Here is a 25,905-nt window from a genome sequence, read left to right as displayed (position 1 = left end):
GTGTCTGGGCCCCCAGTAATTCATGGGAATACTCGAGAGCAATTTAGAGCCACCCATACTGCTACGCTGTTCAACTGCTCTCTTCAGTGACAGCTCCCTGTATGAGAGTGAGTGTTTGACAGGCAGATTTATTGGGGTGTCATCATCAGAATTCACCCTCTGATTTCTTTCTGGCTCCCAAGACAAAAAAGAAGCACAATGGGACAGAGAATATGAGAATGACAGAGAGGATGATTGTCTGTATTTAAAAGCCATAGGCCAACAAAGCCAGCCTTCAATGGCCATTACACATCTATTGCAAATACCACACACAGTTAACTACAGATGGGTTACCGCCTTGGCATCATTATAAGACAAAAAAGAAGAAAGAATGAATAATAGTAACACAGTGGAACGTAGCTTATGATTTTTCTGCTTTGCAATACCTTCATGAGGAGACAAAAATGTTTTTTCCATTTCACTGGAATAGTTTCTTATATGATTACATGTGACACATTGATTGATAGATTGATTGATTGACTGTGACAGAGAGAAAGGAACGACAGCTTTTGTGTGAAAAGAAGTGTTGACGAATGTTCAGTGAGTATACCGAATATAAATATTATACCATGGGAACATAAACATTTGAGGTGTTATTTAACACATTGCTCTGATGAAGCCGTCTGATCATGGTTCTAAAGGAATGCTCTGTCAAATTGTACTCTACGAATTGTGGTAATATGCAGGGTTTGATGATGAGCAGTGGCAGGTGATATGATGAGAGACATAACATACTTCAAAGTTGTGTTTCGAAAGGCTGTCTTGTTCACTTTGTCTATACCTTAGTCCAACATGAGTTTCACAAGAAAAAGCAGCAGTGTGTAAAGACCGCTGTTACAGGGACATATATTTATCATTGTATTGGTTTGTTTTGGGATTTTAAATCATAGCATTGTTTCCCTGTTTTTTTTTTTTAAATAATGTTTATCAGTCCTTATCAAACTCTTATGATGCCATTGGACCTCCCTATATCTGATTTACTGAATATCTGGAAACTTGAGGACATAGATAATGCATAGAATAAATACAAACATATTTATATACCTGGCTAATATATTTTGTTGGGTATGATCATTCTTCAACTCCAAAGCAGAGATTTTGGAGAAAAGAGATTTTGCTACCCACGGCTTAACAACTATGCACATTAGGGTATGCAACATGAGCCTTAACCATGTCTTTACAACTGCGCCATAAATCCTCTAGTTGACTGGTTAGACCATGTACACAGCTTTCCACTCTGTATTACACAGCTCTCTTGAAGCAGGCTGTATTGCAGGAAAGCCTTTCTGCATGTGCCTCCATTTTCGCTCTGTTCTCTTTCATTAGATTTTGCTCTCTCTACAGTATGTATTCAAATAAAAACGGGAGGCCTTGAAATAAAGATGACTAACAAATCCCCTTGTATAATTTAGTTGGATATTCAGTAATCAGTTTTCATTAATTAATCACTAATTAGCATCCTTGTATCCTCCGAGCTGTCCGAGGTCCGTGTCCCTGACTCTGACTGTAGGTGTGTGCGCACGTGTGTTTGTGTCGGGAGCGAAGCCCCGCCCTTCGCGAAACAGAGCTCAAAATTGTCTGCAAGCCATATGGCGTCATCGAAAGAGCCATAGTTTCCCGACCCCTGGTCTAGTGTTTTGGTCAGCCCTAGAGGTGGATGGAAAAAAAATCTAAGATGATTTGGTCCATGTTGATTGCTTTTAAAGTTTGCTTTCTTAAAGGACACGTGAACATTTTCTTCTAAAAATAGTACAAACACACAAACTCTACCACCAATAAGGACTTATTTTACATACAGTCAGGTAGCAAGGCCTTAACCTGTTGATCAAACAACATTGTTTTTGATGAATTTAAAAGAAAAATAACGTGATTACTCTTAGTGTGAGAATGTTTGCAACCCAAACTAAAACAAACCCAGTACTAGGCTGTCGTGAAGCTTCAATCAGACATCAAAGAACCTGTAGCTGCCGGTTAGACCTGTGTATCAATCCGGAGACATCATGGACCAATCCTCATTCCAGAACAGTTCTGATTTTTAATAACCATGTGATGTTTTTTGTCAGGACTCTAAATTTCGCTACTCGAAAATGTCATCTGCTTCCTGCGTTATGGGTTACAATATAGAATCCATCACACTAAATATTGAGAGGGCTATCCTAGTAAAATGCCCTTTAATTAAGTCTCGATAATAAATGAAAACATGTTTTATTAACTCATTTTCTCTCCTGCCTAACTTCTGGTATTATTATTCTTCTAGCTGGATTGAGGAATTGTCTTCACCTCTCATCCCCTCTCGGGAATGCAAGTTGGCACATTGCTTTCCTGAGATCAAAGAATTGCTATACTGAAGACATTTATTTCCTCCTGCTGGAGAAAAGTACATAATTGTCTGCATCAGTCAGCTTTATTGATCCCCATGGAAGCACTATAGGAGAGAGACTTTTTTGATACTGTGGGTACAGCAGACCTCTAGCAGACCTTTGACCCATTTATGTTAAGATGACTACAAAGTCTTTAGCCAAAAAAGCTAATGAAAAAGCATTGTAATGACCACAGTAATCTCCTCTTCACAACACTGCTGGTTGTACTTTCATGAGAGCCCTGCAAGGTACTTTTGAGGGATAAGGGTTATTGGTGTATTAATACCTTTCATATTACTAGTGGTTGCTTCTACAAGTCATTAAAGGTCATCAGCTACTGAATGCCCTTTAAATCGGATATAAAGCCAAAATGAAAGGATTGAAAAGATTAAATTTGATTCTGCTTTGAGCGTTCATATTCTTCATGTATGGTACTGGCAAGATAGTGAATAGAAACAAAGATTTGTCCAGGAGGAGCATAGAACTGATCCGAAGAAATCAGCTTTTTATATTCATACATTTTGTGCAACTCTTGGAGTACAAGTTTGTTTGTTTCCTTCCTGTGGTGATGTGAATTCCACTTTACAGTCTGGCCTGTTGTGGTAAGTGCTGGGCTGAGCCGGGCTAAGTATTTTTTTCTTTTTTCCTTTCTGTTTTAGAAGTCTAAGCGTTGAAAGGCACAGAGGCAGTGTCTGGAAATTGGAAGTCATGCCTCCTAATCCCCTTGCATTTGAATACACATGAGAAGGTATGGATTCACAGAAACACAATCATGCAGCTACCTAACATACACAAAAAGGGGCACTCACAAATACACAATTAAAAAAGCACTATGACATGGACGCACATGGACATATCCAGAGGAGAACAACTCAAAGAAATAGACCAAGGAAACAACGTGCACACGCAAGCATTAATACACAAAATCTGATTACACAGAAAGCTCTTTGGCCATTTGGATTTGCATGCCGCCAACAACAAAATTATTCATAAATCAAAACATCTTTTGCTGAATAATAATCTGACATGTAGAGAAAAGGAGGGGAGCAGAGGATGGATGTAAGAGCTGGGGTTAGCTGGTGACACAGAATGGAGAAGTGGCAGGAAGAAAGAGGGAGGAAGGATGGCAGTCGGTAGGAGGTAAAGGGACAAGGGGGAGCAAGGGGACAGAGAGCCACGGGGGCAGACGGACAATGAATGAGAAATCAAGAGTGAGAATGAAATACAGAGCGAATGAAAGAGGAAGCGAAATATTGGCTTTCAGTCTCACACACACACGCACACACACACACACACACACACACACAGTGGCCTTATTGTATTTTAATGCAGTTTAATGGGGCCCATTCTCCAGGCTTTGGGGGAGTGTGACCAATTCATTGCTATGCTGTACACACCATCTTTCTGAGCTGAGGCACGGAATTGAGAAAGAGACAGTGAGGGCGAGAGAGAGAGAGAGAGAGAGAGAGAGAGAGAGAGAGAGAGAGAGAGAGAGAGAGAGAGAGAGAGAGAGAGAGAGAGAGAGAGAGAGCGATATAGAGAAGGGATTCGGTAAGCCACTTTTTTCACAGAACCTTGACTTATGTTTATCGTGAGCTTCACTCTTTTACTTTGTGTCTCTCATTTGGCCTTTTTAACTCAATCAAAGCTCTTCATGTCTCTGCTTGAAGGACCATATTGCTGGTTTTGCATGTTTTGTGACACATACTCCAAATTATGTATGCTTTCCATTACTGATGATCCATTTTTTAAAGAATACCATAGCTCTAATTTCTGCATAGGCTTTGCATTCTAATGGAGCTCTTTAGGCTTCACAACTCATCTTTGCATGTCTGAGCACTGAATGTTTTCACTTACACATTCATATCTTTGAAAGTTGGCTTTTGGTAGTGGCTACACGCCATCCACTGATACCACTAATCCATTCTTCTTTAGTTACCAGTATAACGACAATGAAAACCACGGTTGGCTTCATCACACTCCACTTGCTCCTGCCCCCCTGCCCCTGCATAATCACCACCAATCATCTGGCTTGGCACTAAGCATGCTGCTGTCAGTGCAAACACTGTTGGGATATCTTTCCGTGCTCTCCTCTCACAGTGTTGCATGGATGAGCGCAGCAGTGAGAAGTATGGTGATGGTTTTTTTTAAGCCCTGTCTCTGTGACCATATACTTTACTCACCATCATCCCATGCCAGCAGGCAGAGGCCCAGGGTAAACCTAATCAAGACTACAGTTGTGGCACCATGCCCTCTTCTTGCCAACACACACAGGAAGGCAGTGTCTGGGTAGCAAATTAAGACGTCCCAGTTCTTGGTTTACTTTGAGTGCAAGAATTGAATGCTTCTGGTTAAAATGATCACATTCCAGCATGAGGTGGGAAAACGTTTTGGTTGTCAGCAATCAAACACCCTTTAGCCTCGCTACGCAGGGATTGTTGAGAATCCAACAGGCCAAAGGTGAATTCGTTCAGCGATGAGCTTCTGTCTGGACAAACGTTAACACCTGTGTTTGGCTCCAGCTCTTCAGCATGGAGTGAAGCCATCATTGTGGTTTGCGAATGGCAGAATATTATTGGATGATTAACTTCTCTACAGTGTGGTGGAATTATGTTTTAGGGTGAGGTCTCCACTCTCCTCATCATGTCAATATTTTACAAATACTTTTACTTAAACAGCAAACACGTATGAACTTGTACAATGATATGAGCAATACAGGCTGCTTCTTTGTTTTGCTATCGACGCCTAAATAATGTTCATTGGTTGTCATGTAAGACTGGCTCTTTGGACTCCAACACCCCACAGCCCTGTCAGTGCCAGCAAGAAAAAAAGAAGGCAGACATCTAAAAACAATGGCATGCTGTAGAAAACTGTCTGCAGTAACGTGAAGTATACACATTTGTAAATGTGGTAGAAATGCAGATATGTTACCACAGTTGGTTATACCTGGTCTGTTAAATGTAAATATTTTAGAAATGAAAATCAACATGATTTTTTTTATTTACTATTTTTCCTTCTTGTCTGAAATGATCATAAAGCTCTTTGCTGATTATCCAGGTTGAACTGAGCAAGGTCACAGAAATGTTATATGTTTAGTTTTAAGGTGGAATTCCGGTATGAGGAAACCAACCCGAGGGATGAAGTTATCCACTCACTCTAAGAAACTTTCATGTTTGCCAGGCAAGATTAGCATACTAAAAAGTTATCAGGACTTGACTATCCATTAAAATGGTGATTTATTTATTTATGAGGAATAAAAGTGATGTCTTGCAGTGGTTCCCCAGACTGAGAGTTGGGACTCCCACACGTGTCAAAATGTAAAAAAATGACATCACCTTGAGCTTAAATCAAAGAGCGTAAAAGGCCTTGAGGCTTTTCATAGCAACAAATCAAATGAAATAGATAAGATAAGAAAGAAAGAAAATAAATATAGTTTATTTGGCAGAGTTTAACAAATGTTGAATACACTATTCCGATTCTAGACTATATTTGTATATTTGGGTTGTGATAGAATGTCTTGACACAACTGATTACTCAGTGCATTTATTTTTGGTACAAATATAATATTAATAATATTATTGACAATCATTCATTATACCTATATCTGTATCAGCAAATCACCTCTAACTAATGTGCACACAGACACCATATATATATATATATTTTCTTATACACACATACACACCTATATACGGTATATATATATATATATATATATATACATATATATATAAACACATATATACATACAAACATATATATAAACACACACACATATACATATATATATATATATATATATATATATATATATATATATATATATATATACAGTATATCTCAAAAGTGAGTACACCCTTTAGATTTTTGCAAATATTCTGTTATATCCTTTCAGGGGATAACATTATCCTACTGAAACTTTGATATAACTTAAAGTAGTCAGTGTGCTGCTTGAATAACAGTATAGATTTATTGTCCTTTGAAAATTACTCAGTACACAGCTGTTAATGTCTAAACAGCTGGCAACAAAAGTGAGTACACCCCATAGTGAACATGTCCTAATTGTGCCCAATGATGTTGTTTTCCCGCCCTGGTGTCATGTGACTCATTAGTGTTACAAGGATTCAGGTGTAAATGATAAGCAGGGCTGTTAAATTTGGTGTTTTGGGCACAATTCTCTCTGAATGCTGGACAACATGGCACCTCATGACAAGGAACTCTCTGAGCGGCTGAAAAAAAGGATTATTGCGCTTCACAAAGATGGCCTTGGCTATAAGAAGATTGCCAACACCATGAAAATGAGTTGCAGCACAGTGGCTAAGATCATACAGCGGTTTTCCAGGACAGGTTCCACTCGGAACAGACCTCGCCAGGGTCGACCAAAGAAGTTGAGTCCACGTGCTCAGCGTCATATCCAGAGGTTGGTTTCCAAAAATAGACGTGCGAGTGCTTCCAGCATTGCTGCAGAGGTTGCAGAAGTGGGATGTCAGCCTGTCAGTGCCCAGACCATACGCCGCACACTGCATCAAATCGGTTTGTATGGCGGTCGCCCCAGACAGAAGCCCCTTCTGAAACCGATGCATAAGAAAGCCCGCAAACAGTTTGCTGAAGACAATGAATCCAAGAACATGAGTTACTGGAACCATGTCCTGTGGTCTGATGAGACCAAAATAAACCTGTTTGGGTCAGATGGTGTCCGGCGTGTGTGGCGGCACCCTGGTGAGGAGTACCAAGACAAATGTGTTTTGCCTACAGTCAAGCATGGTGGTGGCAGCATCATGGTCTGGGGCTGCATGAGTGCTGCCGGCACTGGGGAGCTGCATTTCATTGAGGGACACATGAATTCCAATATATACTGTGACATCCTGCAGCAGAGCATGATCCCCTCTCTTCGGAAACTGGGCCGTAGGGCAGTTTTCCAACATGATAATGACCCTAAACACACCTCCAAGATGACAACGGCCTTGCTGAAGAAGCTGAAGGTTAAGGTGATGGACTGGCCAAGTATGTCTCCAGACCTAAACCCAATTGAGCACATGTGGGGCATCCTCAAGAGGAAGGTGGAGGAGTGCAAGGTGTCCAACATCCGTGCGCTCCGTGATGTCGTCGTGGAGGAGTGGAAGAAGATTCCAGAAGCAACCTGTGCAGCTCTGGTGAATTCCATGCCCAGGAGGGTTAAAGCAGTGCTAGATAACAATGGTGGTCACACAAAATATTGACACTTTGGGCACAATTTAGACATGTTCACTATGGGGTGTACTCACTTTTGTTGCCAGCTGTTTAGACATTAACAGCTGTGTACTGAGTAATTTTCAAAGGACAATAAATCTATACTGTTATTCAAGCAGCACACTGACTACTTTAAGTTATATCAAAGTTTCAGTAGGATAATGTTATCCCCTGAAAGGATATAACAGAATATTTGCAAAAATCTAAAGGGTGTACTCACTTTTGAGATATACTGTATATGTATATATATATGTATATATACACACACATATATATATATATATACACATATATACACATACATAGCTACAAAGCTGTTTTTAATATGTTTAAGTGTTCATACACATCTAAAAGATAACCCGCCTGGTGAACTGTTTGGAATTGTGTAAATGTTGAGAAAAGATTCACTACCGTTCGTCACAGAACCAGGACAGGATTCTGCCATGAGACAGCTGACGTTGAGTGTGCACACTGTTTATGCACTTATTTCTGTGCTACAGAAATCCATGGCCCACATCTAAATCTTCTAAAGATTTGTTGAGGGAAAACTATGTTTATACAATGAGTCCCAAACAATGTTGAAGTCACCTCTTGCACCCTACTAGCAACACCACTTAAGCAGCATGACTTTGATTTTGCACCATCACTACATAATCCCAAGTACCGTCTCCAGCCAGTGATATTCTCTCTCATGAATGCATTCAATGGCATGCAGAAAAAACAACATAAAACATTCATGTGGTAGCATACACCGAGTGTGGCCACACTGCTGAATTTGTTCATCTGCAACACTCTCCCAGCATCATTATACAAAGTTCCCCCAGTAGTCTGTTTTTATTTTTCTTGCCTTTGTAATTATCAAAATAAGTCAGCCTTGGTAACCTTGAATTTTCATAACCCCTTATGCTCCTTCTTTCAAACACGTACATATGTGCTGCGATTAGTTGTGTGACAGCCATTACTAATGTGTGTCTGAAAAACAGTAGCCTGTTCATTCCCGTGACTGGATCCATCCCTTTTACCTCAAGTAATGAAACTTCAGTTTCTTTGGAACTAATGTTTTCACAGCAAAGATTCCTGGTATTACAAGAGAGCAAGCAATCAACTCAACTCAGATATTAACCCGGCTTAACATGTTTAAATTCCATTTTGCTTTTGCATTGCTGCTAAAAAAGTGCAACAGTGGTGTCCATCTGCTTTAGAGAATGTGTCAGCGATGTCAGCTAGATTTGAATTCAGCAGGTGCTGAAATGCTAAATGAGTTAAAACGACAGGTAAAGGTGACAGGCATCCTTTGAGGACAGACTACACTCAAGCAATCTGTGGGTGCAAAAAATCCCACCCCCATTAAGTGCTTGTGGACTCAGCAGGACAATGATCAAATATTAATGAATTAGTGGCTAGGCTAGACTAAATAGATCGCAGGATGCCTTTTAAGAAGGTTTACACTGGCCACAATTTTCCCAAAGGAAATCTGTGTTAAAATCGTAGCTTGATGGCTGCCAAAAAAAAATGTGCCTACACACAGAGATACTAGAAAGCCATTAGTGTTCAACAGACAACACATGAGAAGGCTTTAACCACTGTGGTCCCATGATAATACACTACAAACACTCTGTGCATCCTCTTTTCCTAGCCCCACTTCTCCAGAGTCGCTCTCATCTTTCCTCCTTCAACATCAACTCCTCTCTGCCCCTGTACTTGTTCGCTCCCTTGTCCACCCAGTCATTTCTCCAGGTACACACTGTGGAACAGCACTCTTTTCTTGGCTATTCTCACCAGAGCTCTTCTCTCTACCTCGACGCTCCTACATATACTTCGCCAGCCCTCTTGCCAAGAAAAAGCTATAGTAGGGGTTACTGCCCAACTTTTTGTGCATCCTTCTCTACTATCTTATATGTTCTTTCCATGTGTTTCCCTCCTTGCACCTGTAACCAATCCTTCTGAACTAATAGTCCTCTTCTCACTCCTAATCTTTTTACAGATGCAATTTGTACTGTGACTTTATCTTCAGACTTTTTTCTCTCACTTGCTCCGATCCTCTTTGAGCATTTTCGACAGCTTTCTTTCATCCTCTCCTCCTTTCTTTCCCCTGACCTGTTAAGTCCTCTTATCTCACTGTTCCATTCACTGAGATGAAGGGATTAGATACCCCTGTCACATTATTCATGAGGCAACACTCATGAATTCACATTTCGAAACCAACTGGCAGTACAAGTCAACTCAAACCTCCCTGTCCTTACACCCCTCACTTGTTGTCTTCAGTCCTCATGCCTTGTCATATCTTTTCTGGCCCCTCTCCTCCTCTCTCTTCTCCACATGTCAATCCCCCTCTCCTGCCTTGTTCCTTTTATTGTCTTTTCCTCTATTCTACCCATCTGCTCATCCTCTTTCGCTTGGTCTCCTCTTTTCTTGTCTCGCAATAGGAACACCTTCCTTCTCCTCTCACCACCCACCTTCTATAGCCTCTGATCTCTTTGTTATTCTTCTTTCTTGTCCTTCTTTCACTTCTCTCTGACTCTCAGAAGACCTTCCAGCTAAAAGGTGTGAAGGAGGAACTAAGTGCTTTCTCCTGTCTATAAACAATGTCCTTTATGCCTGCATGGCTATGGGACTGCCTGGCTGTAGGAGGGAAAGAAGGGAAATGTCTGCAGAGATTTATCAATTGCTCAATCTCTTTCACTCAAAAATGTTCGCACTCTCTCTTTCCCATCGTATCACCTTTAAGTGAAAGGATGGCCAGCAGCAGACTTAATGAAAGAACAATAAAGAGGGTTCAGTGAGACAAGAAACTTTAACAGCCTTTAGTTGACAAGGGATGAAGGGACAGCACCAAGCATATCAGCACATAGTTTAATCACAGATATATTGAATGGCCCGGTGTTGAAGTGAGAACAATAAACATAATTAAAATTACTGAATGTGTCAGGGGTTTGTTTTCAACTCATGACCTGAGAAATCCTTATGCAAACATGTCAAATGGCTGGTCTAGCGTTTAATACTAGGGATTGACACTGTTTAAGCACTGTAACTGGTGAGAAGAAGTGGATGTGGATGAACCTGAGGATTTCTGGGATCTAGATTGAGGCTGCAGGGTAGGACTTAGAAATATCGTCAGCAACAGTAAATACAGTATAAAGATATTAAGGTCTTTTCTCAAGTTAAGGGGATCTCCTGAAGTCTGCTTCCGGCATACTGAAAGATTGGACCTTGAAATGAAGCATTTCTGTAAATGAATCAAGAAAAATGAAATAGAATGTAACACGTATTTTGGGTTTTTGATCCAAGAAGGCCGGAATTGGAAAGAAAAAGTCTATTTATTTATTTAATAAATACATTGTGTAAAACTGTGATTTTGAGACTTGTCCGCAGTATCTCCAGTGTTGGAGATATTGATCAAGAACACTTCAGCAGCAATATGACTTCACTTAATAAAAAGTGATTATGTTTATTAATACTATATTAATATAATAGTTAGACTATAATATTAGTGAGGTTATACATATGTGTGTTTGTGAGTACACATAGTGTTGAATGTGGTGCTGACATTTCAATTATTACTAACATCTTCACACAGAAGGGCACCAAGTGTAGCGGAAGGAGACAATTTAGCAGTCAAACAGCTCATTTCCCCAGCCACAGTCCCTCTTCACCTTTTCCTCCCCCAATTCTCTTCCCCAAACCACAGAGGGCAAGTCTTATCTTTTCTCTCTGCATCTCCCGCTCTCATTTAATCTCTCTTCATCTCTATCTTCCTCTGCCTATCTTTTTCCTTGTGTGCTTGACTGCATTGGCTCTTATGAGCATTTACAAAAGTCCTTCTCATAGCTCACTCCTCTTCATGTTAACCTTCCTGACCCTGAAACCTTGTTGTGTGCAACCATGTCCTGGGAAATTGCCAGTAATGGTTCCAATAATGGCCCCAAAACAGGAGGAATGCCCTTGATAACCCTCTCATCTCCTCATCTCTCCTAGTTCTCTGTCAACTAGTCTCATACAGGTGATTTACACATCACCCATTTGTCAAGGAGAAAGAGTGGTTTGAGCTATTGCTATGGTAACTCAGTGGTCTGACTGACAGCCTGTCAACTGGGCGTCAAACATCAGCCAAAGAGAACACTGTAATCATCACTCCCCCAGCAATTAATGGAATGGCACAGTGCTAAACTCATTGAAGAGATACAGAGAGAAAGATAAGTGAAAGTGAAGTGAGTAGAATTACATAGATTTTTTAAATGTATGCAACACCTACAAATGGAAGAAGTTGCATGAGATTGTATGAGTTTCTGCCATGATACACTTTTGTAAAGGTGCAGCAGATATTCAAACAAGACTAAGTTTGAATTTAACATTAGGCAATTTCTTATAATAAATTCAAGAAATTTCATCAGACATCATGTTCCTCCTGCTGTTTCACCTCCTCCCCATTATATGTTCATCCCTCTCGAGGGATGAAAAAGAGGAGGCGGAGGTGCGTGTGTGTGTTTCTGAGCTTGTGTGTGACAACGAGAGAGAGATAGAGACAGAGCGAGATAGAGAGAGAGAGAGAGAGAGAGAGAGAGAGAGAGAGAGAGAGAGGGACAGCGACAGAGAGAGAGAGAGAGAGAGAGAGAGAGAGAGCGAGAGAGCGAGAGAGCGAGAGAGAGAGAGAGAGAGGGACAGCGACAGAGAGAGAGAGAGAGAGAGAGGGACAGCGACAGAGAGACAGACACAGAGAGAGAGTGAGCGAGACAGAGAGGGACAGATACAGAGAGACAGAGACAGTCAAATTCCACACTTTTGGAACATGGGATTAGTGTGTGTGCATGCGTGTGTATGAAATCATAGTCTACAACATGTTGATTATTTATTTGATTTTTTGTAATACAGTCAGCTCTCATGCCACTATAACCTTGCATTCAATTGTGCTGAATAAAAGCAATGCGTCGACAAGAGGGCACTTTGTATCCAAAAAGCATCAAATCAAGTTTTTGGCTGCTCTCTGCCTGTGTAGTTTATGACTCTAATAAAACACAAGCATTAAAGTGGGGTAGCTTTTCTTCTTGCACTGTCACCATATACACGGGCTGTTTATTAATTTATTGAGTGTTTGTCCACTGATCCTGGTTCACCAAGTCAAATGCTCTTCGGAGAGTTACTTTCATTTTTTATCCTCAGTGAATAAAATGTTTTGATTCTAAGTGTGTGTGTAAGTGTGTGTGTGTGTGTGTGTGTGTGTGTGTGTGTGTGTGTGTGTGTGTGTGTGTGTGTGTGTGTGTGTGTTTGTGTGACATACATGTCTTCACATATCTGTGTTGTGGATTGGCAGGTGATCGCATCGAGGCAACAGTTAAAAGAAAAACATTAACAAGACTGTCAAGCTAAATCAAACATTACTTGAGATCCTGTAAAACACCCACAGAGCTAAGGTGAGTTTTCAGATGTAATAAGGTTTGCTGCACAGTGAGCTGGGCCATTATGGTGTAATTAAGTTATTACCATGATGTATATGCAGTCAAATGGAAACAATTAAAGGGGCAGGCTAGCAAGCTGCAGAATGTAAAGTTTCTCTCTACGGCATTTAGAGCATATCTATGATTGAGGGATTGCCTCCACACCGCTCTCTATATTGCGACCAAGGCGTGGGTCTTGGCGGCGTTATCATTTGCCCTGACTAGAAAGCACAGAGAAGCTCTGATTACAACACACAAGGAGGGAGTTTGACTTAATTTTCTGCTTAGGATGACATTACTTCACTATATATTTTACATAGCAAATAGTTGTTTGCTTCTATATTAATGCTCTGATTGACGGATGTACTGTAGAACATTAAGTGTCATTCAAATGTTCGATGCAATTCTTTAAACAAATTGTATTTGTGTATCCAGCAATGATACATGTAAAGCTGTCAACATGCCATTACAGTCAAACAGCAGAGTGAGGTAGACTTTATTACAGATCAACATGAGGCAGGGGAAATCTATTCAACAGCTTGATTTGTTGTATTGTTCAATGTTGCACTAAAATGAAGACAGATGTCTTCATGACTTACATAATATAACCATGTACAACTAAAACCAATGTTGTCAGAGTTACAGATGACTTAATTCTCTGATTTGCTCGTAACAGAGGAAGGAGGGGAAGGAGGGGAAGGAGGGGAAGGAGGGGAAGGAGGGGAAACAGTGAAATCTGACTGCAATGCCAGGGACTTTACTTGTGCACACAAAGGTATATAATGTTATCAGGCTTCCAGTGTGAGTTTATTAATACCCATGTGTCACAGTGCAATATATCCAGGCTTTAACATCTTCTCATGTTAGGCCATTGTATTGTCCGTGTCGCATATTAAGAGGAGGAGGGAAAGAATGATGTTCCTCCGGGAAGTGTGTATGCTTTCTCACCTGGTACAACAATGTTTGAATACAAGTCTCGAGTCTTGAGGGCAAAACAAATTAATTAATTCAAAAAACCAAAATGTAGTTTTCAGTTGAAGGACAGTAACAAAACTTTTTTCATCTGCAGTGAAGGACTGTCTTTGTGTGTGTTAAGAGAGAGGAAGCTGGACGTCAAGCATTCATACGGACTGAGACAGAGAGAGAGAGAGAGAGAGAGAGAGAGAGAGAGAGAGAGAGAGAGAGAGAGAGAGAGAGAGAGAGAGAGAGAGAGAGAGAGAGAGAGAGAGAGAGAGAGCGAGAGACACAGACAGACAGACAGACAGACAGACAGACAGACAGACAGACAGACAGAGAGTGCCCTGGGCAATGCTCAGTAGGGGCAGGAAGGAAACCTTTCAATAGAGATGCACTTCTGATTTCTATTCAAATGACACTTTCTATCTACTAACCAATCAACAGGCCTGCCACCAACTGAGCACATTCACAAACACAAAGCTCCAAAAGTCTGGTTGTAACTGGTTTGTCCCCAGCTGTCAGCTGCTGGACCCCATTACACACACACACACACACACACACGCACACACACACACACACACACACACACACACACACACACTCACACAAAATCGCATCTTATTGCCTCTTGTAAAATGTCAATGTTACCATGGATACCGCCCCCCCCCTTTTTTTTTTTTACATTTAGTAGGGAGGTTAATTTAATCGTAATGTATCACTGAATAAAGACAAAGATTGAGAGAGAAAAAGATGGGATAGTTGGAAAAAGAGAAAAAATGGAGGGCAATGTAAAAGAACAGAGTTTATCATTTTTGCAATTTAGTCATGACTACTGCAGAGAGGAGGAAGCATAGTGGAGAAAGATGAGCAGAGAAATGTCAATGCATCAAGGAAAGTGTGCCCAGTATTAGTGCGCGTGTGTGTGTGTATGTGTGCGTATGTGTGTTTACGGTGTACACAGTTGTTTGTTAGGCAGTTAGATAAATGAGCAAAAGAAGGGAGGATGGCAGCAGAAGGAGGGCTTCCAGGCTCTGAGTGATTGAACAACATTAGAAAATGAGATGTCTTTGGTCTCTATGGCAGCTAACGAGGCTGCTCTGTGAATTCATATCTGAGCGTGCACACACAAAGATGCGGACGACGGACAGAAACATGGTCAAGGGAGTCAAGGAAAGAGAATGGGCCGTAAGGCTAAATTGTGTTGGCCTCGGTTTCCACGGCAGCTAATTTCAGTGTAAGTCTGCTTTGTGTGGAAACAAAAAGTTAGAAGGGTTGAGCAGCAGAGAGAAAGGATAGTCAAATTATCTCAAATATGTTTGTGTTGCTGTAGAGGTAAGTATACAGATGCAGCTAGGTGCAGCTGTGACTGACTGCATGATGTTGATTGACAGAAGAAGGTTGATATGAAACAAAAACATAAATGTTGATTTACAGTAATGAGATCTACGTGACCATAGATGTTTGCACATCACATTTCTCTAGTTTTAAAAAGCAATTACAGATGAAGACATATATCTGCTGCCAAGTCAAAGTCACTATCTGCATATTTCCTTTACCAGCCATTTCCCAATGCCTCTGTAGTGTTTTAGTTTGTGTAGAAGGCCACAGACTACACAGACTACTGAAGCTATACGAGTCCAATCAGAGTGTCTTGGTAAAGCCTGAGGAAGCTGCAATGCATATGCATGCAAAATGTTTTTTATAATGTCTGTGTTTGAAGTCTGTATTCTGGACTGAATTGCGAATATGAGAGTAAAGACAGAAACAGGTGCAGACACAGGCTCCACAAAATAACCAAAGAGTAGCATGAAACAGCACTTCATTTGTTTCATGCATTCATACAAAGGTTATTTATTTAAAACATAAACCAAACTTTTCAGATGGGAACAGCCCATGTTCTGAAAGGGGGAAGGACTCCATCGTCTTCCCACTTTATTAACTTAATTCCCCCGTCATGCATATGAACAGAACCAGTAAACAGTCCAGGCCAAATGCATTTCCACAGAGTTGACACTTTTGAATGTGTCCTACGAGTCATGACATCGGAGGAGATTGAGTCCTTGTTGTCTCAGAAGCAAATTCATGGCAGAGCCTTCTGATTCAACAGGGGGAGTTGGTTGAAAATACAGGATATAGTTTAGAATAGTAGGAGCATTACGACTAATCAAGTGAGCCTTTTTGTTCTCTTCACGTGGGAAAATCATTTGGACCCATAATGAGAATGCAGCAAAGTAGAAATATATCGCAAATACAATTGTATTGTTCAAAGCTCTCAAGCAAGGTATTTTTAACCTTCATTAAACAAAACTTTAACATTTAAACACTCCTAGAGCTGAACCACTGAGTATCAAACAATTATGTAGCTCTGTTAACCTCTTAAGGGGTGGGGGACTTATGAATATGAAAAATACCTACAAACGAAATACCCAAAGCATATTATAAGCTGCTTTTCAACCATTTGCACCAGCTGCATGATTTTGGTCTCATTCAAAAGATAACTCTCTTATTGTTCTTGAAAAACATTGATTAATCACTCCAAGTGCTTCTGACACTGAGTAATAGTGGTCTGAATATACTGAATTTGAAGAAAATACACTCCGCCTGAAGTTTGTTGTTGAAAAAGATGCCTGAAGATGGCTATAGCTGGTAGGTATGAGCTGGAAAACAAAATAAAAACATAGAACCAAGTGTTATGAAGTACAACTTCCAATTTCAGATAAAAGGGATACAAACTTAACATATATTACACAGGTGTTTCTAAGAATAACACCAGGCGTTCACAAGCTGTGCATTTGGAGATATTATAATATTTATTGATAAAAAGGCCATCAATAACTATTGGCCTTTACTATAATAACTATTATATACCCAATTATTCCTGCCAATAGTAATGACACAAAGTAAGGGAAGTACAAATACATTTCTTGTAATATTTCTGTGTTTTTTTGTATTTTGTAATTAATAAATACAATTATGAAAAGAATTACAACATTTGTAAAAATAAAAGCATGAGTGCCACTGGTCTACAGATCGAGCAGTTCATTGGCTACACAATAAAATAGTCCCCGTGATACTGGACTACTACAGGCTCCGTCTGTAAACAGAAGAAGAGGGCTGGCACTTCCTTATCAAGTGGACACTGATTGGCTTTGATGGCTGTAGAAGTCGAATGGAAGCTCCGATTGGCTCAGATCAAGTGTCAATCGAACGCCTAAGAGGTTGCTTTTAGCTATGTTAAGCTGTATGAAAGCATTCAACAGCAGAGATCTAAATTAAACAGTGGCTTGTAAAGATAGTTAAGCATCCAGCAAGCTAAAGACAAACGGGTGTAAGAAGGGAAATATTTGTATCAGATTGTCAGTGGGATGCTCATGTTTACCGGATTTGAAGACAATTGTTTTCACACTGGCCATAACGACTTGATAAAAATGATTTCCTATGAGACCGTTAAGAAACGTTCCACCCCTCAGTAGCTGAGGAATGTTTAATCTATATTAAAGCTTTGTATCACGACTCATGTTTTTTTAAGTAGGTGCATTCAATAGCGAAAGAGAAAGAAAGAAAAAGACAGTTTGGTCAATGTCTCAAATGTGAATTTAATGCCATGATCTGCTGCTGTTCTACGCAATAAATCAAATTGTACGTCAATAATGTGCAGTGCTAGATACGTCTCCAATGCTTTGCCTTTTCTTCTGGTACTGAAACTTGTGTTTATGTTTGGGTTACAGACTGAGATTGCAACAGAGGAGGGGGTCTGCTAAATGGCACATTCATGTTTTATAAACAGGGAAGTTCATCTAACATTGCGATATTCTGAGGAAAAATTAAAAATACCCTGTTTACAAAACCCAAGTCATTCACTTCATCGCACTCTGGATGAAAATCCTGCGTCAAAAATAGAAAAAGATAGAAAGAGTGAGAGAGAAACCTCTATTTAGATGAACAAGATATTTGGAATGAGGAGTGCATGTTCAATTTTAAAATACAAAATACTCAAAAAAGTTAGATTTAATCATTCACACAAATATTTCAAACACCCCTAAGGAATTTGCTGAATGCTGACTTTAGCATTAAACCACATCATTACTGTGAATCACAACAAGTTCCTGTGTCAGAAAACATCAATTGGAAAGACAAATCTTCTAAACATGTTTTCAGTCACTCTAATCCAGTCTTTCTCAAAGAGTGGTCCGTGAGTATATTAGTAAAATGTCACATTTTAAATTAATATATTATAAGTTTAAAGTGTTTCTCAAACTGTTTAATAATGACTAGTATAGACTAGAGTGTAGCATAGATGTAGTGTAGCTATGTTGGTTTGTTTTACGATCTTACGTCATAAATGATCCGCGCGGTCAATTTGAGTCGCGGTCAACTGACAAGATGGATCAATGGCTGTAGACAGGGTCAGTTAAAAGAAAATTAAATCAAAGATCTGACGCGACAGTGAAGGTGCATCGTCCTGATTCAGCAGCTACAAGTGGTTCAGCCGCAGCGACAACAAGTGGTTTTGTGCGTTACTGAGTCCCTAGGAGAGCAGTTCGCTGTCCAACCACCACCCGGCTGAAAGCTGTGAAACTCGGCTTGAACGCGGAAAGTCCAGCGCTAAAGTGAAGAGGAAATATCACAGCGACTACATCACATTTGGATTTCTTTGGACTGGAGAAGAAGAGGATCCCAATCCACACTGTGTTTTGTGCTACGAGTCGTTGGCGAACAAGGCTATGAAACCCGCCAAACTCAAGCGACATGTTGAGATAAACACAAGGATCACGTTGGGAAACCTTCAGGAATGTTTGAGAGAAAACGTGATTAATTTAAGAAACACATCACGAAGGCGCCGTCACAGTTTGCATTTTGAGTTTCTCTCAGTAGCAAACGATCTTGCTGTGGGTAAGTTGCGGCTCTGTACGGACATAAACTCAGTAATAAATGTAGTCTACCTTTCATATGATGTGTATAATCTTTCAGCATTCACCGTTGAAATCGCAAATGAACAAAATTGTATCTGTAGTTGTATTTGTATTGTTGATTTAATGTGCGATATAGAGAAGTTCATTATATCATTATTATCATTTGTAATATATTGTTGGAGTGGTAAGCAGGCCTATTGTTTTTGGTAGTGGCGGGCCGTGCATTTCACGCCTAGGCCTTCAGTGATGTCCTACACAGTCCTACCTGAATTATTCCACCTCTTAATACCATCATTATGACGCCATGGCTCTAGAAACTATACCTTTAGACAGAAACGCAGTATAACCGGGCGTTGCATCACCCTAACAACAGAGTTATATTAATATTTACGAAACATTTAGTTGTAAATAGCAGGCATTCCCAGCAGTACAATTTCCCAGCTGTGGAAGGCTCGCTAGCGTCGGGGTTGCCGTCAATGTCTATCTTTTCTTGAAAAGTTTGTCTTGAAAATGGCGTTGTAATTATATCTGCGACCAAATCGATCTCTTGTCCTCCTTCAGCCATTGTGGGTTGAAAAAAAGCAGCTTGAAGAAATCTACACAAATTATCTTGTTCAAGGTTGCTAGCTCTGCATAGCTCTGCCTCTCAATAGTGCGTATCCAATCAAAAGACGTGCACGTGCTGACGTTATCGTACGCCTGCTAGCTGGCCCCAGTGTCCCCAACTCGAAATTTGATTGGTTAACGCCACAGTTTTGTTCCATTCACTTTAAGTGACAGGCGCCCGTTGATTCTGAAGGTCTCAGGGCAGATTTCGTGGACCCTGGCAACACATTATGGCTGAAATATGATTAAATAAAGATAAAAGCTCTAACATAAAGGCCAGACCTCCAAATCTCCATCTGAGGCTGGAAGCAGCGCAACCAAGAGGAAAGCTATGAAATGAAGAGAATAGACTATGGGGAATAATTTAATACATATTTGTGGAAAAAAATATATATATATAAAAAAATTATATTCTGATGATGTTTAGGCCAGCAGACGGCCCACCACTGGTTTTTGGATATTTGGGGAGTTAGGTGGTCTGTGAGGGTTTTTTTATTGGTTAAGTGGTCCTTGGTCTGAAAAAGTTTGAGAAACACTGCTCTAATCCATTGAAACTTTAATTAAGAATTTAAGAAGATTCCCACTAGCATCCCTCATAATTAAAGATCGCCTCCACAATGTGTTTTTCTCATGTGTATGTCCCCTAAAAAGACTGACCTTGACTATACTGCAGTCAAGTGCAAAGTTTGTCACTAGAGAGGTGTAATCACATTCCTGTAATGAAGGGGGCGACGTCTGTGCACTTCCCTAAAATCTGAGATTTAAACGTATCCCAGGGCAAACTAGATTGGGTACGTCACCAATTTTAAACAGCAAATCACTGTCTAATATGCCAATGCAGACACAACAGGGAAACAGTCTTCGACACAATACCGGTAAAGAAACCTTCCACCTCCAGCGCAGAGCGGACTTGTCAGTACAGAGAGGGAGAGTTTTCATTAGCATAGTCAAAGGTTTTGACAGCAAACATGGCAGAGTGTGCACCTTTTGGATGTAAACTGGACTCTGGAGCTTCCTTCCACCATCTACCAAAACATCCCACTAGATATTATTGTATGTTTCACAGCCACTAACGCTGTGTCAGCCACTGCCGGTTACAAGCTAAAGAAACAACATAAACAAATAAAAGATGCTGACTACACCTACTATTCTGATACATCTGCTAGTCATCAATTTTGGTGCACAACAGACTCCTCATCTGAGTCAAACATATTTGGCTAAATCTATCTCTAATGGAGAGAATATACAAAATGCCAAAACTCATCGCTCCGGAGCTAAACGAACGGCTTGCAGAGCTTTGCGCGATCATCATGCGCACTGCTCAACCGAGCACGAGCAGAGGTGGGCGAGACGGGGCAAGATCCAGAAGTTCTCAATGAGGGAGAAAGAGTAGAAGTGCTTCCAGCTCCTTTTTCTGATTTATGTGTATGTTGGAAACCCTGTTAAACCAAATATTAATCATAGTAGAGTATTTCTACATATTTAAAACGTGCCTGGAGGCGGACTTTAATCTTCAACGCTACTGAAGCGTTTTCACCACAATATTATGTATCACATTACTACAAGCTAATATTTTGAGGAAAAAAAAAGGTTGACATGATTATATAAATACCTGGGTGGAACAACATTGGGACTGCAGAACTCATTCAAGCTGGAAATGAAATCTTCTTTATATCCTTTACGGCACCATATCCCTTGTTTGTGAATTGGTTTAGTTGCAAATGGAAAATGTACAACTTGCACACAGATGCCACATTCTCTAAACACCACAGTATCATATTTGTGTTTACTCAACTGTGTGTATAAAGTATCACAGCAATCGATATTCTACAAAAAACGTACTTACAATGCCTGCCCAGTGTGACCCCTGGAAATTATAATACATTCCAGAAGTGAACAGAAAGATAACTAGTAAACCTCTGGCATTGTGATGTATTTCACTGAGTATAGATTTATGTGCTTTGAAATGCTAAAAGTTGGCAAATGAAAAAGAAAGGCTTCAGGACTGTAAAAAACAAAACGTGTTGATGTCTGAGCTGAGGCTCTCTGACTCGGTGTGATGTTTGGTGCCGTTTATGGTGCTTAATCTTCTCAGCCGCCATGACAGAACTCATTAATTTATGACATTTTAAAGATATATTATAATTAAAATAACATAAACAAATGACTGGGGGCTGCAATTAACAATTATTTGCATTACCAACTAATTTGTTTATATTCTTTTGATTAATACATGTTTTAATCTGCAAACTAGCTTGATTTCTTTGAATCACGGTCCAAAACCAAAAGAGATTCAATCTGCTTACCTTCTAGCGCATATGGGGGGGATTGTTGTTTTAATCTGTGAGTATGGCAGTAGTGTACATAAATGCGGTGGTGTGCCCTCAGTGTCAAGACTAAGCTGAGATGAAAAATAAGCTGAGACAACTATTGAGTTCTCTGCCTCCTGTGGTCTCCTCCTGTTCTGCTTTCCCTCGCCCCCCACCTTTCCATACACAGTTATCCAATTAGGTGATTCTCATTGCCTTAATCGATAGAGACATGAACGGGCACACACTGACATGCATACAGACACACACTCAAATCAACCCCTTCCCTAAGTAACGTCTAGCCAGTTACTATGGAGATGGCGGGATAGGGTGTAGGAAGTGAAATGTGAATATAAGTGACAGGAGCAGATCCACAATTAAGTACCATGCAGGAGGAAAAGAGGGAGGGAGGCAGGATGATATATTCCAAGCCCCTTTACACACTCCTGAGACAACTTTGGAGAATCACACACACACACACACACACACACACACACACACACACACACACACACACACTCCTCAGGGCAGAGAACTCAGTACATGAATTTGGATAAAGCATTTAAATACATAATTCTTTAAAATACAGTTGGAAGGCTTTATTGTAATATGGTCTGCACAGTTAGAGATATGGTTATTGTGATGTGGCCTTTTTTATTACTCACTTCAGTATAATGGTGCTTGAGAATTTTCTTTTGAGAGAACAGAAATCTATTGTTGCGTTCTCTTTAAATTATTGTCTTCTCAATTCAAAACTAGAATGTATCCTTTAATAGTCATGTATATATTAATGTTCCTCTCCCCTGTCCTTTCCCTATATATTACTGTATATCTAGGAGTAAGCCTGACAGTGAACTGTGATTATGTACAAGGATCACATAAATATTGAGAGTAAATATGTGACGGAGTAAAAGTAGCACATTTCATTGGATTTACTGAAGTTCACAGAATTTGCAAGGGGCATTGTTGTGTTAAAATTCTGCACCTCTCAAGGACAACGTGTGAGAAAACCATACAAGATTACAGAGAGCTGCATTTAAGGAAAATAAATGAATTGGTTTAAACAAATAAATTAAAAAATGATTTATTATCATAAATGAACCCAATACTGTATCTGACTTGTTTCAAAACACTAAACACAGAAGAGGTGGGGAGTGGTGGTAGTTTGTTTTAACAAGTTTAAGGTCATTAAATATGAACTCTCCCACACTATTTGAGGGGTCTTCGTGTAGAGTACTGCACTGCTCATTTTCAGAGGCTACATTTTGTGTAGCATTTTACTTAATTAGTCCGTTTTTTATGCAGCATTATTACATTATGATTTATTTAAGCTTGATGATTTCTGACTCATCCAGTCACTGAATTGCACCAACGGAGCTCTGATTTAAGCTAAATGTGTCTTGGAGAATGACATGATGAAGTGATGATGAAGTGATGATTGTGTATTGAGCGTCTTCCTTAGACCGCTCAAACTGCATCAAAGGACATTTATGATGTTTTTCTCGTACTTTGCAGTATGTTGCATATCTTATGAGCATAATCAAACAAGTGAAGGTAACTGCAGGTGTATCTGTTATTTCATAATTTAACTACTTGCTGTATTTTCAACAAACATTAAAATAAAAGGATCAGACAGTTCAATCTTTTGTTGAAATATTTGAATTGATGTCACCAATTGTCTTTTGTTTCCACTTAAAGAGGCACCAAGCAAAGTAACTGAAACCATAACACTTAAGAGACAGACAGTGAGAAAGACAATTGATTTGCCAGCCAAGTTACCAGATAGCGAGACAAATGCACAGATAGACAGGCAGATAGGGAGACAGGCAATCAATTCATCAGCAAGCTAACTACACAAACAGACGGGCAAACAGAAAGACTGGCAAGCAGAGTGGCAGGGAAATGAGTCAGGCAGTCTGTTTAGTACCAGGCAGACAGGAAGACAGGGAAGTATTCATTGGACCTCCCACACATTTGGACAGACCAGTCAACAGACTGAGAGACTTGGAGGCCTGTAGGAATGTAACCAGTCAGGAATGAAAGAAGCAAAAATTAAAAGCAACGGCAGTTCGTCATTGAAAACTAGCAAGTTGAAACCCAAAGCAAAAAAAATGAATTAGTGGCATCTGATCTGTCTTTAATAAATCCTGCACTGCCTATAGATACTGTGTGCTCTTGAGATTCTCCTCATGAGCTTTCTATGGCAGCCAGCAGTGCTAGACAGTGGTGTGCATGCCAAGTTGTAACCGTGACTTTATTTATGAATGTGATGTATGATTGCTGAAAAAGAATCAGCAGAAAAGCATGCCCTTAACTGAAAAAAAGTTTCAAACATGAAGTTACACAATAATCCCAGCTAAATCCTGGCTAGTTAAGTTACACAGAAAGGCAAACAACGCAAGCACAGAAAAAGACTGCAGGATTCAGAAACAAGCCGTTGGCTCAATATGCTCAGTCAAGGAGCAAGCATTCAAATGCTGCCTCCTGCTGTGTTGTCATATCACTCTTTACTCACTGTCTTTATTTCACACAATGCTGATATCCTAAATAAGACACTTGAGACATAAACTGCTCACTGACGTCAAACCAAAGAAGGAAGAAACAAACACACAGAGCCCAGATAATAGAGCTACTCAGAATGGAACTTCAAAGAATTACAGCCTGACTATGAAACTACATTGCAGAGCCCTTATATCAAAGCAAAAGCCTCAACAAGGGTCTTAGGTACACAAACACACATTAAATTACATTCAAACAAGGCCCTCCGAGCCAATCTCTGAAAAAAAGATACACTTACAGTTTGGCCACTACTGTTTGCTACAGGCAGGCAGCCTGGTGCATGAAAAAGCTCACATATGTTTTCCCTCTACCCTCTCCTTTACTCACTTTGTCACGGCTAATGCATTATGTGTGTGTGTGTGTGTGTGTGTGTGTGTGTGTGTGTGTGTGTGTGTGTGTGTGTGTGTGTGTGTGTGCGCGGGTGTTGATAATGGGGTCTTTGTATTTGATTATCAGTTAATTAAATCATTAAAGGGATATTAAGTTCTGGCATTTTTCATGTTGCCTCTTTAAATCCATTGGTTTTGGTTCATCTGAAGTCAATAAGACAATTCTGCAAACTGTATATAATTAGCAAGTTTCACCAGAATTCTTACATTTCTAACATTAAATATTTTTCTAAAATCTTCCTTAGCCTGTTTATCGTAATGATTAACTTTAGATATTCTGCACTGAAAGAAAGACTGCTTGTCTTGCCATGACACAAATCTCCTTAACGGCTTTGCAGTGCAGGTTGCAATTGAGTGACTTGGAAATAGGCTTTAATAAGATTTAAGTCACTAACGAGTGTGTAACGAGTACTTTGCTTAACTGGTTGATTGAATTTAGTGGCACATCATACTTCACTGTTGTACACATGAAAGGTATTGTTTATAAAAGCTTGAGATGTCTTCAGCGAAAGAATAAATAAATAAAAAATAACTTGTTGGCATCAGTTTAAAATACAATTTTACAAAAAGCACACAAACAATGTGCAGCTGCATCACACCAATAAATAAGCACTGTTTTTACTTCTGCATATTGTGTCTGTATGTTTGTTAATTCTCTTTTTATGCAGAATGTATTCATTATTAAGCTTGAGAAACTTGCACTCATTGACATGTGGTCAACCGATCAACCGATAGAGACTGGTCCACGTGGGCAGCGGTTGTACGCAGATAGCCTGATTGTCAGACCAGTGAGCTCAGTGATACTGTGATACTTTTTTCTTGCAGGAATGCATCAATGAGGTGGTTCCTGTCAAGGCTATTTTGTAAATGTCTATGTTCTACAGAAAATATTTCTTTCTACTCTGAAGACGAGTATGAATCAACACCGATATTTCTAAAGAAAACCATTACCATGTTTCACAAAGCATCTAGAAGCAAATATGTTTTTTGGGTTTTTACCTACAAAGCAAAGGCTTTTGGATGACTGTCAAACACGAAAACAATTGCCCTAATTAGTCCCTCACACGCTGTATTTGAAAAGAATTGGTATGACATATAATCCATGTTGTCAG

The 25,905-nt window shown here is 39.8% G+C and overlaps 1 protein-coding gene across 1 annotated transcript in view; it reads right to left on the bottom strand.

Annotated features, from left to right (window-relative positions):
- grid2 (glutamate receptor, ionotropic, delta 2) overlaps nucleotides 1–25,905 on the bottom strand; it is a 432,197-nt gene that overhangs the window by 321,612 nt on the left and 84,680 nt on the right.

The sequence above is a fragment of the Cottoperca gobio genome, chromosome 9, assembly GCF_900634415.1.
Source record: "Cottoperca gobio chromosome 9, fCotGob3.1, whole genome shotgun sequence".
In the NCBI taxonomy this organism is placed as follows: Eukaryota; Metazoa; Chordata; class Actinopteri; order Perciformes; family Bovichtidae; genus Cottoperca; species Cottoperca gobio.
Note: the sequence above shows the minus strand (reverse complement) of the source record. Positions and strands in the feature narration are given on the sequence as shown.